This window comes from Arachis hypogaea, chromosome 4, assembly GCF_003086295.3.
Source record: "Arachis hypogaea cultivar Tifrunner chromosome 4, arahy.Tifrunner.gnm2.J5K5, whole genome shotgun sequence".
In the NCBI taxonomy this organism is placed as follows: domain Eukaryota; kingdom Viridiplantae; phylum Streptophyta; class Magnoliopsida; order Fabales; family Fabaceae; genus Arachis; species Arachis hypogaea.
The window spans coordinates 56,198,209-56,217,687 of record NC_092039.1 but is presented as its reverse complement, the minus strand read 5'-3'; the positions used below and the strand labels follow the sequence as shown (position 1 = coordinate 56,217,687).

Sequence of the window (19,479 nt, the reverse complement as noted above, 5' to 3'; positions counted from 1 at the left end):
AGGGATGTGATTCCTTGACACCTCAGGATCTGTGGACCCCACAGGATCCCCACCTAACATATTCCCACCTTACCTCCTAATCCTATAACACTCTTCCCCATGTCACACTTCCCAACAACTTCAATCTCTCTTCCTAATTTCCCCCTTCACCACTCACATCCATCCACTCTTCCCCATAAACCCCACCTACCTTCAAAATTCAAAAACACTTTTCCACCCAAACCCACCATAAAATGGCCGAAGCTACCCTCTCCCCTTTCCCTTTATATACCCTTCCATTCTACTTCATTTTCACACAACACAAACCCCCTCTTCTACACCTTGGCCGAAACACCATCCCTCCTTCTCCTCCATATTTTCTTCTTCTTCTTCTTCTCTTCTTTCTTCTCTTGCTTGAGGGCGAGCAATATTTTAAGTTTGGTGTGGTAAAAGCATAAGCTTTTTGTTTTTCCATTACCATCAATGGCACCTAAGGCCGGAGAATCCTCTAGAAAAGGAAAAGGGAAGACAAAAGCTTCCACCTCCGAGTCATGGGAGATGGAAAGATTCATCTCCAAAAGCCATCAAGACCACTTCTATGATGTTGTGGCAAAGAAGAAGGTGATCCCTGAGGTCCCTTTCAAGCTCAAGAAAAATGAGTATCCGGAGATCCGACATGAGATCCGAAGAAGAGGTTGGGAAGTCCTAACCAACCCCATGCAACAAGTCGGAATCTTAATGGTTCAAGAGTTCTATGCCAATGCATGGATCACTAGGAACCATGATCAAAGTATGAACCCGAGTCCAAAGAATTATCTCACAATGGTTCGGGGGAAATTGATAAACTCCATTTTAAGGGTTTATCTTGTGTCGATTTCAGGGGTTTTATCAATGATTCCACACACTCTTCACATGAAAATACAAGACTTTGTGTTCCTTTCCTAATTTTTGCCTCATGAATGAAAACATGCTTATTTTGCACTAAATTAGATACATTTCTAATCTTCTCTTGGTACCATTCGATGCCGTGACCTGTGTGTTAAGTGGTTTTAGGATATAGGGCAGGGATGAACCGGAAGAGAGAAGGAGAATGGGCGCAAAGGAAAGGAGCATGAGAAATTGAGTTTTGGGAACTTCAGCAAGGGCACGTGCGCGCACTTGGCGCGCCCGCGTGGATTGCGCCGCTAGAAGTCAAAGCCAGAAGCCAAGCCACGAGCCGGCATGTGTAGCGGCTGGGCCCTAATCGCCAGTGGCGCGCACGCGTACGTTGCGCCTCCGCTCGCATTGCAAGATATCTCAGCGCCGCGCATGCGTGCTTTGCGCGTGCGCGCCGATGCTCGAATATGATTTTTTTTAGAAGTCACGTGATCTGGGTGTGGAGACAGTTGGAGATCTCATCTTGGGGAAGTGCCTTGGCGGGAAGAGCTTTAGAAGACCAAGGGTTGAAGGGTTAAGAGACTTTTTGCTCATTTTAGATGGTTCTAGATTTTTTTTGTTATTGGTAGTTATACTCTTGGGGATAGAGAGAGAGATTCCAAGCTTTCATTAGGGTTCATCTTCTTCCATTTATGAATTCTCAATCACTCTTTGGTGAGATCTATTGCAATTCTCAATTTACTTTGTTCATGTTATAGACCTTCTTCTCTAATCTCAATTAGTGCTTGTAATTGCTCAAGTCTCATAGATCCTAGATTCAACTTTGTAGTTTTGGATTCTATCAATTTCTTGAAAAGTTTATTTCCATTGTTGTTCTTGGTTAATTGTTGTTAGTTCCTTGTGTTGAAGCACTTTCAATTCTACTTTCTTCTCATTTTTACTATGCCTTTCATTCTTGCTCATCAATTGTTTGATAAAATGCCAACACTAGTTATGGAGTAAAAGTTCTTACTTGGCATAGGGTTTGGACCATTAGGAAGAGTTGAATAGTTTATGTCAATTGTTGATTTGGAATTAGAAATTGCTAATTAACTTTGAGTGCACTAAAGCTAGATTTCCCTAAGGTAAAACTAGGACTTGTGACTCAAGTTAGTTACTCTCATTTGACTTTCCTCTATACCTAGGGGTTAACTAAATGAAGCAAGGCCTAATTGTTATCATCATTGAAGGAACTATAGGGATAGAATTCCTAATGCAAACCCTAGGCCAAGCTTTCTAAAGATTGATTGTTTGTCACCTATTTTGCTAAACCTTCAAAGAATCATAACAAGACTTCCTAATCTAAGCATTCTCTAGCAATTCCATGGGAGGACGACTCGGGAGACTAGTACTCTCGGTTATAGATTGTAGGATTATTTGATGCAAAATTTAAGTGTCGGTTAGACTATACTCACGATCATATTCATCATTGAATTCTAAATCGACATGCTAAAATTTCGTTTATCAAAATGGCGCCGTTGCCGGGGAATTTGCTTAGTGTTCCATGTTATTGTTTAGAGTAAATGTACATAGTTGCATTTCATTGTAATTCTTTGTTCAAGTGACTAACCCCTCAACGTTACCATGAGTTTTACTTCTCCTTCATTGCATGACGCGTTCACAACCGAACCCAAGCTTAGTCCCCTTTGATCCAGAAATAGAACGAACTTTGCTTCATATTAGACAAGCTCGGAAGTGGTTAAGGTTTGGAAAAGGTGAAAAAGTTTTCACCACCCCAACCACCTTACTAAAAGTGAATCTTGAACCGTCACTCAAAGAAGGCAATAATCATTCTCCCATCAATATCACTAACAACTCTTCTTTTATTTTAGGTACTAACGCCATGGATGCTCCGAGGAGAGTTACTATCAAGGAAGCGGGTGCATCGGATTATGTCCTTCAACCACTTCATGTAACTCACCCCAACTTGAATGCAAACTTTTAACTTAAGACCGCTTTGATCAACCTCCTACCCAAATTTCATGGGCTTCCCGCACAAGACCCTATTCGACATCTCAAAGACTTTCATCGTATATGCTCAATAACTAGACGAGAAGGATCCGATGAAGTTGCTATATGGTTGTTTGCTTTCCCTTTCTCTCTTGAGGACAAGGCTAAAGAATGGTTCTACACTCTATCTAGTGAAGTCACCTCCGATTGGGACTTGCTTAGAAGAGGATTCTTGGATAAATTCTTACCCCCGGAGAAGATGGATAGGCTAAGGAAGGAAATGTCTTGTATTGTACAAGGTGAAACGGAACCATTATACGAGTATTGGGAACGGTTTCGTAAGCTACTAGATGCATGTCCTAATCACATGCTTGACACTCAAGTGTTTCTTGGATACATATGTCAAGGGATGCGAAAATGAGATAGAACTCTTTTGGACACCTCTAGCAATGGTTCTTTGTCTAAATATAAAACAGCGGAGGAGGCATGGCAACTTATCATTGACCTAGCCGAATCCAATCAACATATGAGACGAAGAGTCAACCGCCCAAAAATCGTGAATGAGGTATCAACTAGTAGCGAAACCACCGCTCTAACCAAATCCTTGAGTGAAATGACATCCATCTTGAGGCAACTCCAATTGAGCCAACAACAACCACAACAACCTCAACCATATCAACAACACTCTCCACCCCCTCAACAAAGTGTGTGGCATTTGTTCTTGCTAATCCCACTACATGGATGAGTGCCCAAGCCTTCAAGAAGATAACACTTTGGCGGCTACCCAAATCAAGGGTACTACCAAGACAATCCTAACCAAGGGCACCCTTGTCAAGGAGGAAGCTTGGTGGACGAAATTGTGATCATATTCATTGTAATTGGATTTTAGAAATTGGCACGAGTGGACACAACTTCGTTCAACTAACCAGCAAGTGTACTGGGTCGTCCAAGTAATAAACCTTACGTGAGTAAGGGTTGATCCCACAGAGATTGTTGGTATGAAGCAAGCTATGGTCACCTTGTAAATCTCAGTTAGGCAGATTAAAGGGGAATTGTGATTATTGGAATAAATAATAAAAAGGAATAATAAAAGGGATAGAAAACTTATGCAGATTCATTGATAGGAATTTCAGATAAGCGGATGGAGATGCTGTAGAGCCCAAGGACGCCTGTTCTCCTACTGCTCCTACTCAATCCTTCTTACTCCTTTCCATGGCAAGCTTTGTATAGGGGTTCACCATCAACTGTGGCTACTTTCATCCTCTCGGGAAAATGATCCTATGCGGTTGTCAGTCGCACGGCTAATCGTCTGGAGGCATCACCCATGGCTGATGGCTACATCCCATCCTCGCAGTGAAAACTAATGCTCACGCACTCTGTCGCAGTACGGCTAATCACCGGTTGGTTCCCGCTCCTACTGGAATAGAATCCCTCTTTTGCGTCTGTCACTAACGCCCAGCAGGTTACAAGTTTGAAGCACGTCACAGTCATTCATTACCGGAATCCTACTCGGAATACCACAGACAAGGTTAGACTTTCCGGATTCCCAGGATCCTACTCGGAATACCACAGACAAGGTGAGACTTTCCGGATCCTCATAAATGCCGCCATCTATCTAGCTTATACCACGAAGATTCTGTTGGGGAATCTAAGAGATACGCATTCAAGCTCTGTTGCATGTAGAACGGAAGTGGTTGTCAATCACGCACGTTCATAAGTGAGAATGATAATGAGGGTAATCTAACTCATCACATTCATCATGTTCTTGGGTACGAATGAATATCTTGGAATAAGAATAAGAGAGATTTTGAATAAAAGACAATAGAATTTCATTAATACTTGAGGTACAGCAGAGCTCCACACCCTTAATCTATGGTGTGCAGAAACTCCACTGTTGAAAACACATAAGCAAAAGGTTCAGGCATGGCCGAATGGCCAGCCCTCTCCATGATCAAGTGACCGAATGATCAAAGGTTTAAAGTGGTCAAAAGATATCTAATACAATAGATAAATGTTCTATATATACTTAGACTAGCTACTAGGGTTTACATGAGTAAGTAAATGATGCATAAATTCACTTCCGGGGCCCACTTGGTGTATGCTTGGGCTGAGCTTGATCAATCCACGAGTTAAGGCTTCTCTTGGAGTTGAACTTCGAGTTTTGACGTGTTTTGGGCGTTCAACTCCGGATCATGACGTTTTTCTGGCGTTTAACTCCAGAAAGCAGCTTGTACTTGGCGTTCAACGCCAAGTTACGTCGTCAATCTTCGAATAAAGTATGGATTATTATATATTGCTGGAAAGCCCTGGATGTCTACTTTCCAACGCCGTTGAGAGCACGCCAATTGGAGTTCGGTAGCTCCAGAAAATCCATTTTGAGTGCAGGGAGGTCAGATTCCAACAGCATCAGCAGTCCTTTTGTCAGCCTTCTTCAGAGTTTTGCTCAAATCCCTCAATTTCAGTCAGAATTTACCTGAAATCACAGAAAAACACACAAACTCATAGTAAAGTCCAGAAATGTGAATTTAACATAAAAACTAATGAAAAACATCCCTAAAAGTAGCTTAAACTTACTAAAAACTATATAAAAACAATGCCAAAAAGCGTATAAATTATCCGCTCATCACAACACCAAACTTAAATTGTTGCTTGTCCCCAAGCAACTGAAAATCAAATAGGATAAAAAGAAGAGAATATACTATAAAGTCCAAAATATCAATGAATATTAATTTAATTACCTGAGCGGGACTTGTAGCTTTTTGCTTCTGAACAGTTTTGGCATCTCACTTTCTCCTTTGTAGTTTAGAGTGATTGGCATCTCTAGGAACTTAGAATTTTGGATAGTGTTATTGACTTTCCTAGTTAAGCATGTTGATTCTTGAACACAGCTACTTATGAGTCTTGGCTGTGGCCCTAAGCACTTTGTCTTCCAGTATTACCACCGGATACACAAATGCCACAGACACATAACTGGGTGAACCTTTTCAGATTGTGACTCAGCTTTGCTAGAGTCCCCAGTTAATATTTCAAGAACATTTCTCTTTGTTCATCATTCTTTCAAGAACCAACAATTTTAACACTCATAAACAACAAGATCAAAAATATGCACTGTTCAAGCATTCATTCAGAAAACAAAAATTATTGCCACCACATCAATATAATTAAATTAAATTCACTAATAATTTCGAAAATTATGTACTTCTTGTTCTTTTGAATTAAAACATTTTTCTTTTAAGATAAGTGAAGGACTAATGGATTTTATTCATAGCTTTAAGGCATGGTTACACACTAATGATCATGAAGTAGAGACACAAAACATAGATAAACATAATACTTAAAAACCGAAAACAGAAAGAAAATAAAGAACAAGGAATGAATCCACCTCTAGTGGCGTCTTCTTCTTGAAGGACCAATGATGTTCTTCAACTCTTCTATGTCCCTTCCTTGCCTTTGTTGCTCCTCCCTCATTACTCTTTGATCTTCTCTTATTTCTTGGAGAGTGAGGGCGTGTTCATGATGTTCCACCCTTAGTTGTTCAACATTATGGCTCAAATCCTCTAAAGAGGTACTGAGTTGCTCCCAATAGTTGTTGGGAGGGAAGTGCATTCCTTGAGGCATTTGTTGATGATGAACTTCCTCATGTTCTTCTTGGGGGCCGTGAGGAACTTCCCTTGTTTGCTCCATCCTCTTCTTTGTGATGGGCTTGTCTTCTTCAATGGAGACATCTCCATCTATGATAACTCCAGCTGAGTAGCATAAATGGCATATAAGATGGGGGAAGGCTAGCCGTGCCATGTATGAAGGCTTGTCAGCTATTTTGTAGAGTTCATTGGAGATGACTTCATGAACTTCCACTTCCTCTCCAATCATGATGCTATGAATCATGATGGCCCGATCCACAGTAACTTCAGATCGGTTGCTTGTAGGGATGATGGATCTTTGGATGAACTCCAACCATCCTCTAGCTACAGGCTTGAGGTCCAGTCTTCTTAGTTGGACCGGTTTGCCTTTGGAGTCTATTCTCCATTGGGCGCCTTCCACACAAATGTCCATTAGGACTTGGTCCAACCTTTGATTAAAGTTGACCCTTCTTGTGTAGGGGCGTTCATCACCTTGCATCATGGGTAGGTGAAACGCCAACCTCACATTTTCCGGGCTAAAATCTAAGTATTTCCCCTGAACCATTGTGATATAGTTCTTTGGATTTGGGTTCATACTTTGATCATGGTTTCTAGTGATCCATGCATTGGCATAGAACTCTTGAACCATCAATATTCCAACTTGTTGCATGGGGTTGGTTATGACTTCCCACCCTCTTCTTTGAATTTCATGTTGGATTTCCGGATACTCATTCTTTTTTAGCTTGAAAGGGACCTCGGGGATCACATTCTTCTTTGCCACAACATCATAGAAGTGGTCTTGATGGCTTTTAGAGATGAATCTCTCCTTCTCCCATGACTCGGAGGTGGAAGCTTTTGTCTTCCCTTTCCCTTTTCTTGAGGATATTCCGGTCTTAGGTGCCATTGATGGTGAATGAAAAACAAAAAGTTTAGGCTTTTTCCACACCAAACTTAAAATTTGCTCGTCCTCGAGCAAAAAAAAAAAAGAAAAGAAGAGTAGTAGAAGAAGAAGAGAATTTTGGTAGAGAAGGAGAGGAGGGGGTTCGGCTATATGAGAGAAGAAGGGGTTTGTGTTGTGTGAAAATGAAGAAGAAGGGAGAGGTATTTATAGGGAGAGGGAGGGTGGGAGTTCGGCCATTTTGGGTGGGAAAGGGTGGGAAATTGAATTTGAATGTAATGGAGGTAGGTGGGGTTTATGGGGAAGAGTGGGTTGATGTGAATGGTGAATGGGGTAATTGGGAAGAGGAATTGAGGTGATTGGTGAAGGTTTTTGGGAAGTGTGACATTGAGAATGAGATTTGGATTAGGAGAGTGTGATTAGGATTAAAAGAAAAGGTAGGTGGGGATCGTGTGGGGTCCACAGATCCTGAGGTGGGGATCCTGTGGGGTCCACAGATCCTGAGGTGAAAAGAAATACCATTCCTTCACCATATAGGCGTGTAAATTGCCTTCATGCATCATTCTGGCGTTCAAACGCCCATTGGTGCATGTTCTGGGCGTTAAACGCCCATGTAATGCATGTTTCTGGCGTTGAACGCCAGTTTCATGCTTGTTTCTGGCGTTCAGCGCCAGATTGTCCTCTGTGTGCGCATCCTGGCGTTAAACGCCAGGATGTAGCTTATTTTGGGCATTCAGCGCCAGAAAGATGCTCTGTTCTGGCGTTGAACGCCAGCCAGATGCATCTTACTGGCATTGAACGCCAGTCTGTGCTGCCTCCAGGGTGAAAATTTTTTTCTTCTGTTTTTGACTCTGTTTTTAATTTTTTTGATTTTTTTCGTGACTCCTCATGATCATGTACCTAATAAAACACAAAAATAACAAAGAAACAAAATAAAATAAAATTGGGTTGCCTCCCAACAAGCGCTTCTTTAATGTCAATAGCTTGACAGTGGCTCTCATGGAGCCACAAGGTGATCAGGTCAATTTAGTGTGTTGTCTCCACACCAAACTTAGAGTTTGGATATGGAATTTGAACACCAAACTTAGAGTTTGGTTGTGGCCTCACAACAGAGTTTGACTGGGTGGGCTCCTCTTGACCTTGAACTGAGAGAAGCTCTTCATGCTTGCTCTCTTTTGTCATATAGGGATGGCCATGTGCTTGAAACACAAGGTATTCCCCATTAAATTGAAGGACTAACTCTCCTCTGTTGACATCTATTACAGCTTCTGCTGTGGCTAGGAAAGGTCTTCCTAGGATGATGGATTCATCATCTTCCTTCCTAGTGTCTAGGATTATGAAATCAGCAGGGATGTAAAGGCCTTCAACCTTTACCAAAACGTCCTCTACCATTCCATAAGTTTGTCTCAAAGACTTATCTGCCAATTGTAATGAGAACAAGGCAGGTTGTACCTCAATGATCCCCAGCTTCTCCATTACAGAGAGTGGCATAAGATTTATCCCTGACCCCAGATCACATAGAGCTTTTTCAAAGCTCATGGTGCCAATGGTACAAGGTATTAAGAACTTGCCAGGATCTTGTTTCTTTTGAGGTAAAGTTCTCTGAATCCAAGTATCTAGTTCACTAATGAGCAGGGGAGGTTCACTTTCCCAAATCTCATTACCAAACAGCTTGGCATTCAGCTTCATGATAGCTCCTAAGTATTGAGCAACTTGCTCTCCAGTCACATCTTCATCCTCTTCAGAGGATGAATATTCTTCAGAGCTCATGAATGGTAGAAGGAGATTTAATGGAATCTCTATGGTCTCTAGATGAGCCTCAGATTCCTCTAGATCCTTAATAGGAAACTCCTTCTTGCTTGATGGACGTCCCAGGAGGTCTTCCTCACTAGGATTTTCGTCCTCCTCCTCCTTGATGCATTCGGCCATGTTGACTAAGTCAATGGCTTTGCACTCTCCTTTTGGATTCTCTTCTGTATTACTTGGAAGAATACTGGGAGGAGTTTCAATAACTTTCTTACTCAGCTGGCCCATTTGTGCCTCCAAATTTCTAATGGAGGATCTTGTTTCATTCATGAAACTGAAAGTGGCCTTTGACAGATCAGAGACTATATTGGCTAAATTAGAATTATTTTGATCAGAGTTATCTGTCTGTTGCTGAGAAGATGATGGATATGGCTTACTATTATTCAGCCTATTACGTCCACCATTGTTAAAGCCTTGTTGAGGCTTTTGTTGATCCTTCCAGGAGAAATTTGGATGATTTCTCCATGATGGGTTATAGGTGTTTCCATATGGTTCACCCATGTAATTAACCTCTGCCATGGCAGGGTTCTCAGGATCATAAGCTTCTTCAGAAGCTGCCTCTCTAGTACTGTTAGATGCATGTTGCAATCCATTCAGATTTTGAGAGATTATGTTGACTTGTTGAGTCAACATTTTGTTCTGAGCCAATATGGCATTCAGAGCATCAATTTCAAGAACTCCTTTTTTCTGAGGTACCCCATTATTCACAGAATTCCTCTCAGAGGTGTACATGAATTGGTTGTTTGCAACCATGTCAATGAGTTCTTGAGCCTCTTCAGGCGTTTTCTTCAGGTGAATAGATCCACCTGCAGAGTGGTCCAATGACATTTTCGAAAATTCAGAGAGACCATAATAGAATATATCTAATAAGGTCCATTCTGAAAACATGTCAGATGGACATCTTTTGGTCAACTGCTTGTATCTTTCCCAAGCTTCATAGAGGGATTCACCATCTTTTTGTTTGAAGGTTTGAACATCCACTCTTAGCTTGCTCAGCTTTTGAGGAGGAAAGAACTTATCTAAGAAAGCAGTGACCAGCTTATCCCAGGAGTCCAGGCTATCCTTAGGTTGAGAATCCAACCATATTCTGGCTCTGTCTCTTACAGCAAAAGGGAAAAGCATGAGTCTGTAGACTTCAGGATCAACTCCATTCGTCTTTACAGTCTCATAGATCTGCAAGAACTCAGTTAAAAACTGATAAGGATCTTCAGATGGAAGTCCATAAAACTTGCAGTTTTGTTGCATTAATGCAACTAGTTGAGGCTTAAGCTCAAAGTTATTGGCTCCAATGGCAGGAATGGAGATGCTTCTTCCATCAAACTTGGACGTTGGCTTTGTGAAGTCACCAAGCATTCTCCTTGCATTATTATTATTATTTTCGGCTGCCATGTCTTTCTCCTGTTCGAAAATTTCTGAAAGGTTGTTTCTGGATTGTTGTAATTTAGCTTCTCTTAATTTTCTCTTCAGAGTCCTTTCAGGTTCTGGATCAATTTCAACAAGAGTGCCTCTATCCTTGTTCCTGCTCATAAGAAAGAGAGAAGAAAACAAGAAAAGAAGGAGGAATCCTCTATGTCACAGTATAGAGATTCCTTTATGTTAGTGGAAGAAGAAAGGGGTAGAAGAAAGAAGAATGATGGATTCGGATTTGGATGAAGAGAGGTGAAGAGAAGTGTTAGTAATTAAATAATTAAATAGAATAAGAAGAGAGAGGAGAAATTTCGAAAATAATTTTTGAAAAAAGGGTTAGTAATTTCGAAAATTAAAAATAAAATAAGTTTAAAATTAAAATTTAAAACAATTAAAGAGAATTTTTGAAAAAGAGAGGGAGAATTTTCGAAAATTAGAGAGGGATAGGTAGTTAGGTGGTTTTGAAAAAGATAAGAAACAAACAAAGAGTTAGTTAGTTGATTGAAAAAGATTTGACATCAAATTTGAAAAAGATAAGAAGATAAGAAGTTAGATAAGATATTTTGAAATCAAATTTTGAAAAAGATAAAATTTTTGAAAAAGATAAGATAAAAGATAAAAAGATATATTTGAAAAAGATATTTTGAAAAAGATTTAATTTTAAAAAATATTTAACTAACAAGAAACTACAAGATAAGATTCTAGAATTTAAAGATTGAACCTTTCTTAACAAGAAAGTAACAAACTTCAAATTTTTTGAACCAATCACATTACTTGTTAGTTAATTTTCGAAAATTTTGATATAAAGATAAGAAAAAGATTTTGAAAAGATAAGATTTTTAAAATTGAAATTTTGACTTGACTTGTAAGAAACAACTAATTTTAAAAATTTTTGACCAAGTCAACCCAAAATTTCGAAAATTTTGGAGGGAAATAAGGAAAAGATATTTTTTTGATTTTTGAATTTTTTAAAGAAAAACACAAAAATGACCCAAAACATGAAAATTTTGGATCAAGACACAAGATGCATGCAAGAATGCTATGAATGTCAAGATGAACACCAAGAACACTTTGAAGATCATGATGAACATCAAGAACATAATTTTGAAAAATTTTTGATGCAAAGAAAACATGCAAGACACCAAACTTAGAAATTTTTAATGTATGAAAAATATGAATGCAAAAATGCACATGAAAAACAACAAACAACACAAAACAAGAAATCATCAAGATCAAACAAGAAGACTTGTCAAGAACAACTTGAAGATCATGAAGAACACTATGAATGCATGAGATTTTCGAAAAATGCAAGAAAAATTTTGAAAGCAGGCAATTGACACCAAACTTAAAAATTAACACAAGACTCAAACAAGAAACACAAAATATTTTTTATTTTTAGGATTTTCTATTTTTTTTTGGATTTTTATTATTTTTTTTTTGAAAATATTTTTGGAAAAACGAAAAATAAAAGAAAAAATTTTTGAAAGAGATTTTTGAAAAGAAAATTACCTAATCTGAGCAACAAGATGAACCGTCAGTTGTCCATACTCGAACAATCCCCGGCAACGGCGCCAAAAACTTGGTGGACGAAATTGTGATCATATTCATTGTAATTGGATTTTAGAAATTGGCACGAGTGGACACAACTTCGTTCAACTAATCAGCAAGTGTACTGGGTCGTCCAAGTAATAAACCTTACGTGAGTAAGGGTCGATCCCACAGAGATTGTTGGTATGAAGCAAGCTATGGTCACCTTGTAAAAAGGAATTGTGATTATTGGAATAAATAATAAAAAGGAATAATAAAAGGGATAGAAAACTTATGCAGATTCATTGATAGGAATTTCAGATAAGCGGATGGAGATGCTGTAGAGCCCAAGGACGCCTGCTCTCCTACTGCTCCTACTCAATCCTTCTTACTCCTTTCCATGGCAAGCTTTGTATAGGGGTTCACCATCAACTGTGGCTACTTTCATCCTCTCGGGAAAATGATCCTATGCGGTTGTCAGTCGCACGGCTAATCGTCTGGAGGCATCACCCATGGCTGATGGCTACATCCCATCCTCGCAGTGAAAACTAATGCTCACGCACTCTGTCGCAGTACGGCTAATCACCGGTTGGTTCCCGCTCCTACTGGAATAGAATCCCTCTTTTGCGTCTGTCACTAACGCCCAGCAGGTTACAAGTTTGAAGCACGTCACAGTCATTCATTACCGGAATCCTACTCGGAATACCACAGACAAGGTTAGACTTTCCGGATTCCCAGGATCCTACTCGGAATACCACAGACAAGGTGAGACTTTCCGGATCCTCATAAATGCCGCCATCTATCTAGCTTATACCACGAAGATTCTGTTGGGGAATCTAAGAGATACGCATTCAAGCTCTGTTGCATGTAGAACGGAAGTGGTTGTCAATCACGCACGTTCATAAGTGAGAATGATAATGAGGGTAATCTAACTCATCACATTCATCATGTTCTTGGGTACGAATGAATATCTTGGAATAAGAATAAGAGAGATTTTGAATAAAAGACAATAGAATTTCATTAATACTTGAGGTACAGCAGAGCTCCACACCCTTAATCTATGGTGTGCAGAAACTCCACTGTTGAAAACACATAAGCAAAAGGTTCAGGCATGGCCGAATGGCCAGCCCTCTCCATGATCAAGTGACCGAATGATCAAAGGTTTAAAGTGGTCAAAAGATATCTAATACAATAGATAAATGTTCTATATATACTTAGACTAGCTACTAGGGTTTACATGAGTAAGTAAATGATGCATAAATTCACTTCCGGGGCCCACTTGGTGTATGCTTGGGCTGAGCTTGATCAATCCACGAGTTAAGGCTTCTCTTGGAGTTGAACTTCGAGTTTTGACGTGTTTTGGGCGTTCAACTCCGGATCATGACGTTTTTCTGGCGTTTAACTCCAGAAAGCAGCTTGTACTTGGCGTTCAACGCCAAGTTACGTCGTCAATCTTCGAATAAAGTATGGACTATTATATATTGCTGGAAAGCCCTGGATGTCTACTTTCCAACGCCGTTGAGAGCGCGCCAATTGGAGTTCTGTAGCTCCAGAAAATCCATTTTGAGTGCAGGGAGGTCAGATTCCAACAGCATCAGCAGTCCTTTTGTCAGCCTTCTTCAGAGTTTTGCTCAAATCCCTCAATTTCAGTCAGAATTTACCTGAAATCACAGAAAAACACACAAACTCATAGTAAAGTCCAGAAATGTGAATTTAACATAAAAACTAATGAAAAACATCCCTAAAAGTAGCTTAAACTTACAAAAAACTATATAAAAACAATGCCAAAAAGCGTATAAATTATCCGCTCATCAAAGCTACAATCAAGGGAATGGAAATCACAATCAAAATTGGAGAGATAATCATCATCAACAAGGGAATAGGTACAACAACAACAATGGAGGAGGTCAAAGATGGAATAACAACTCACAAAATCGGCCACCATTCAACCAACAAAATCCACCATTCACCCAACAACATCAACCATATAACCAACAAAACCCACAAAGAAACTACCAAACATATCAACCACCACATCAAAGACCACCACCCAACCAATCACAAGCTCCTCAACTCATATATCCATCCGCCCCCTCTAACCAAGATGATACACTCCGTACCATCATCCAAGGCCAAAAGGAACTACAAAACACACTTGCTTCCGGTCTCACCGGTCTCACCTCTACACTACAAGCTCTTCTTGCACTCATGGATACACCATCAAATCCCACTCCTCAACCCCCAATCCAAAGCGTCATCCCCTCTCAACCTCAACCCAATCCTAAGGAAGGCATCAATGACATCACCCTAAGATCTGGAACACAATTAAAAGAGAAGGGAGCAAAGGATTCAAATTCCATCACAATCGCTCAAGAGGAGGAGAGAATAGATGTAGAAGAGGTAGTGGACGAAGAGACACCACAAGTCACAGTTGAGGATGACGAAGCTCAACCAACAAAAGAGACCCCCCAAGACCAAGAGAACCTTGGAAGAAGAAATTGCTCAACCGCTCCCATTTCCAACACTTACAAAGAAAGCTAGGAAGCGCGTAGAACTCGACCCCAAAATGATAGAAACATTCATGAAAGTCGAGGTAACCATCCCCCTCTTTGATGCTATCCATCAAGTTCCTAGGTATGCAAAATTCCTTAAAGATCTATGCATGAACAAGGATAGAATTCTTGAATTGGAAACCATCCCATTGGGGAGTTCTATTTCCGCTTTAATGGGAGCATTGCCCGAGAAATATGATGATCCAGGCCCTTGTATGGTCACTTGCACCGTCAATGGAGTTCAATTCATAGATTGTGTGACCTCGGAGCATGTGTTAGCATCATGCCTCTCTCCGTCTACCGGATATTGAAGTTGCCACCACTAAAAAGGTCGACGGTAAGATTTGTCCTAGCAGATAAAAGCATAATAACCGTGACGGGTGTTGTGGAAGATGTACTGGTGAATATCAAAGGGTTGGTGTTTCCGATTGACTTCTATGTCCTTGAAATGCCATCAAGCAAAACCGAGAGAGCATCATCCATCCTACTTGGAAGACCATTTTTGAGAACTTCTAGATTTAAGCTAGATGCCTACTCGGGAACCTACTCATTTGAGATAGATGGAAGAGTCGTAAGTTTTAGCCTAGAAGAAGCAATGAAGTATCCACCGGAGAATCACTCTCTATTCTGGTGTGACCCAATTGACAACATTGTTGCCAAAGTGCACCTTGCAAAGTTAGATGAGAAGTACATGATTGAGGAAGCAAATGAAGATCCAAGCAAATTAAACACCACGCACCATACAAACCATCCGGAAACTCAAACCTCAAAAAATGACAAAAAGATGGAATTAAAGCCACTACCACCCCACCTAAAGTACTCATATCTCGATGAAGCCCAAAAGCTCCCCGTGATAATCGCAAAAGAGCTAACCCCTCAACAAGAAGAAAAGTTGCTAGATGTCTTGAGGAAAAATAAAAGGTGAATCGGGTGGAGTTTGGCGGATCTAGTGGGAATAAGCCCCCAAGTATGCGAGCACCGCATATTTCTTGAACAAGGAGCAAGACCGGTTCGACAACCTCAAAGGAGACTTAATCCAACCATTCTTGAGGTTGTGAAAAAAGAGGTCACTCTGCTACTTGAAGCGGACATCATCTATCCTATCTCGGATAGCGAGTGGGTAAGCCCGGTCCAAGTGGTGCCAAAGATATCCGGGGTGACAACAATTAAAAATGAAAGTGGTGAACTCATAGCAACAAGAGTGCAAAATTCTTGGAGAGTATGCATAGACTACCGAAGATTGAATGCGGCCACAAGAAAAGATCACATTCCACTACCATTTATTGATCAAATGCTTGATCGACTAGCCGGTAAATCTTATTATTGCTTTCTTGATGGTTACTCCGGATACTTCCAAATACACATTGCTCTAGAGGACCAAGAAAAAACCACATTTACTTGCCCCTTTGGAACGCACGTATGCTTACAAGCGTATGCCATTCGGTCTATGTAACGCACCGGCAACGTTTCAAAGATGCATGATGAGCATATTTGCGGATTTTCTAGAACAATGTATGGATGTTTTCATGGACGACTTTAGTGTGTACGGTGATTCATTTGATCATTGCCTAGGTAACCTTGAAAAAGTCTTAGAGAGATGCACCAAAACAAACCTTGTCTTAAATTTTCGAAAAATGTCATTTCATGGTCAAACAAGGCATTGTTTTGGGACACATAGTTTCAAAAGAAGGCATCTCCGTAGATCCGGCAAAAATAAATGTCATATCTAGTCTACCTTGCCCCTCCTCCGAGAGGGAAGCCCGCTCTTTTCTTGGACATGCAGGATTCTACCGGAGATTCATCAAAGACTTTAGCAAGGTGGCCTTACCTCTCTCTCGACTACTACAAAAGGACACTGAATTTGAACTGAGCAAGGAATGTATGGAAGCATATGACAAACTTAAAGTGGCATTGACACAAGCTCCTATTGTGCGAGGACCGAATTGGACCCAACCATTTGAAATCATGTGCGATGCCTCGAATTATGCGGTAGGAGCCGCGTTAGCACAACGCAAAGGTAAGATTCCCTATGTCATAGCCTATGCTTCCAAAACACTAGATGGAGCCCAATCCAACTACACTACTACCGAAAAGGAACTCTTAGCTATCGTTTTTGCTTTGGACAAGTTCCGAGCCTATCTTCTTGGTTCCAAGGTAATAGTGTACTCGGATCACGCGGCATTAAAGTACTTGTTGGCCACAAAGGAATCAAAACCGAGATTAATTCGATGGGTGCTTTTGTTACAAGAATTTGATTTGGAGATCAAGGATAGGAGTGGTTCCCAAAACTTAGTGGCGGATCATCTAAGTCGCCTCGAACACACAAAAGGCGACACCACTCCTATCAATGACTCCTTTCCTCTAGATGGTTTGCACGCAATTTCGGAAGTAATTCCTTGGTATGCCCCAATAGCAAACTACTTGGTTTCACGCACCTTCCCTCCCAATCTCAATAAACATCAAAAGGACAAGCTGAAAAGCAAATCCAAATACTATGTTTGGGACGATCCCTATTTGTGGAGGTGTGGATCGGACCAAATATTGCGACGATGCATACCTCAAACCGAATTCCAAGCAATCTTGGATGCTTGCCATTCTTCCGAAGGAGGTGGCCACTACGGCCCCCAAAGAACGGCAAGAAAGGTCCTTGATTGCGTATTTTGGTGGCCAACCCTTCTCAAAGATTCTTCCCTCTATTGCAAATCTTGTCCCCAATGCATTCGGTTTGGAAATATTTCTAAGAAGGACGAAATCCCCCAACAAAATATGCTTTTTTGTGAAATCTTTGATGTGTGGGGAATCGACTTCATGGGACCATTTCCAAATTCCAATGGCTTTCTCTACATTCTGTTAGCCGTCGATTATGTGTCAAAATGGGTGGAGGCAATCCCCACCCGAATGGATGATGCTCATGTTGTTTATTCTTTTGTGAGGAACAATATCATTTGTCGTTTTGGGTCTCCAAGAGCAATCATAAGTGACCAAGGATCCCACTTTTGCAACAAAAAAATGGACGGCCTCATGAAGAAGTACGACATCACACACAAAGTTGCTACGGCCTACCACCCTCAGACAAACGGCCAAGCTGAAGTTTCTAACCGAGAAATTAAACATGTGTTGGAAAGAATTGTGAAGCCGAATAGGAAGGATTGGAGCGCTAAGCTCTCCGATGCACTTTGGGCATATCAAACGGCTTACAAAACACCCATCGGCATCAGCCCTTTTAGACTTGTATATGGTAAAGCCTGCCACTTACCGGTAGAAATCGAACACAAAGCTTATTGGGCCATAAAGGAATGCAATCTAAGTTTGGGTGGAGCCGGCGTAGAGAGAAAGCTTCAATTGGCGGAATTGGAATGCTTGATATTAGAAGCCTATGACAATTCTAGACTCTACAAGGAAAAGATGAAAGCCATTCATGACAAGAACATTAGGAGAAGGGAATTTAGACCCGGTGAACTAGTCCTCCTTTACAACTCAAGGTTGAGATTACTACCCGAAAAGCTTAGATCAAGATGGGATGGACCCTACCAAGTAGAAAAAGTAGAACCTTATGGGGTCTACCACTTGCGCCACCCATCAAGTCCGGACATTTTCAAGGTAAATGGACACCGTCTCAAATTGTACCATGGTGAGCAAAGAAAGAACTCCAAGGAATCTGAAGTGTTCCTCTTGAGGGATGCATCTCTTGAACAAGAACTTTGAGCTAGTGGAAGTCCAACTTAAGGACGGTAAACAAAAGTGCTAGGTGGGAGACACCCCACCATGGTAAGATCTACCATTTGTACATAGCCATTGAATTCTTCTTTGATTGATACTTGCTTAACACTTAACTTCATGTTTGGTAGCTAGGTGATTGATGAAGTTGTAGCTAGATTTGATTTCAAATTTTGTTTCATTCGTTAAGTTCATTTGGTATTTTATCATGTTAAAACATCATTCTATAGTGCTTAAGTGGCTGTTTGGAGGGTGGAATGCTGTAAGAAGTGCAAAAACATGCAAACTTCGAAAAAGGCACCCTCCCGCGCGTGCGCTCCTGGCGCGTACGCGCATATGAAGCATTTTCGACCGTCCACGCGGACGCGCGACGTGCGCGGACGCGTGGATTGCAAAATTACCCCTACATACATCTTCCAGAAAGTTGCGCCCACACTGCGCCAGCACCATGCTTGAGGCACAGGCCAATCACATGTGCGCGCACCTGGCGCATACGCACCCTTAGACAAGTCCGCAGATCGACACGCTAGCGCCCCTTGCGCGCGTGCGCCGATTACCCATGTGCACTCCTGGTATATATTCCAGAGAGTTGGGCGACTATCGCGCCTGCACTAAGCTACCAGCCCACCTCCTCTGCCGCGTGCGAGCACGAGGCACCAACGCGTCCATCTGCTCACAGCGCAAGGGGCGCGCCCGCACTCATGCCGCGCACGCGCCCCTTGTCATGCAGCAACCTCTAGGCCACTCTCCAGAGAGTTGAGCCAACCCAAGGCCCAACTCATGCCTGGGGCATACCGCACTGCCGCGCGCGCGCACGTACCGCGCACGCGCCAACACCCTGCAGCCAACTTCTGGTACCTTTTCCAGAAAGTTGTGCCACCTCTGAGCCAACCTTGTGCTACGAGCATAAGCGTGGGCGCGCACCGTGCGTGCACGCGTGGGCAACCGACGTAAAAATAATAGGGAGCACACTTGCTCCCTTCATTCTTCTCCTCCCTTCTTCCTCTTACCTTCTCTACCACCCATTATCATCTCCCCTCCTACCATCACATCCGCCGACCACCCACCTCCGGTAGTCCCTACGTTGCTCCCTTCATTCTCCATCATT

At 41.4% G+C, this 19,479-nt stretch overlaps 1 non-coding gene across 1 annotated transcript; it reads left to right on the top strand.

Annotated features, from left to right (window-relative positions):
* The first annotated feature begins 10,054 nt into the window (after positions 1–10,054).
* LOC112798515 (small nucleolar RNA R71) lies at positions 10,055–10,158 on the top strand. The gene has a single exon (XR_003200125.1). It is a non-coding gene; the product is annotated as a small nucleolar RNA R71 (small nucleolar RNA).
* Positions 10,159–19,479: the final 9,321 nt, after the last annotated feature.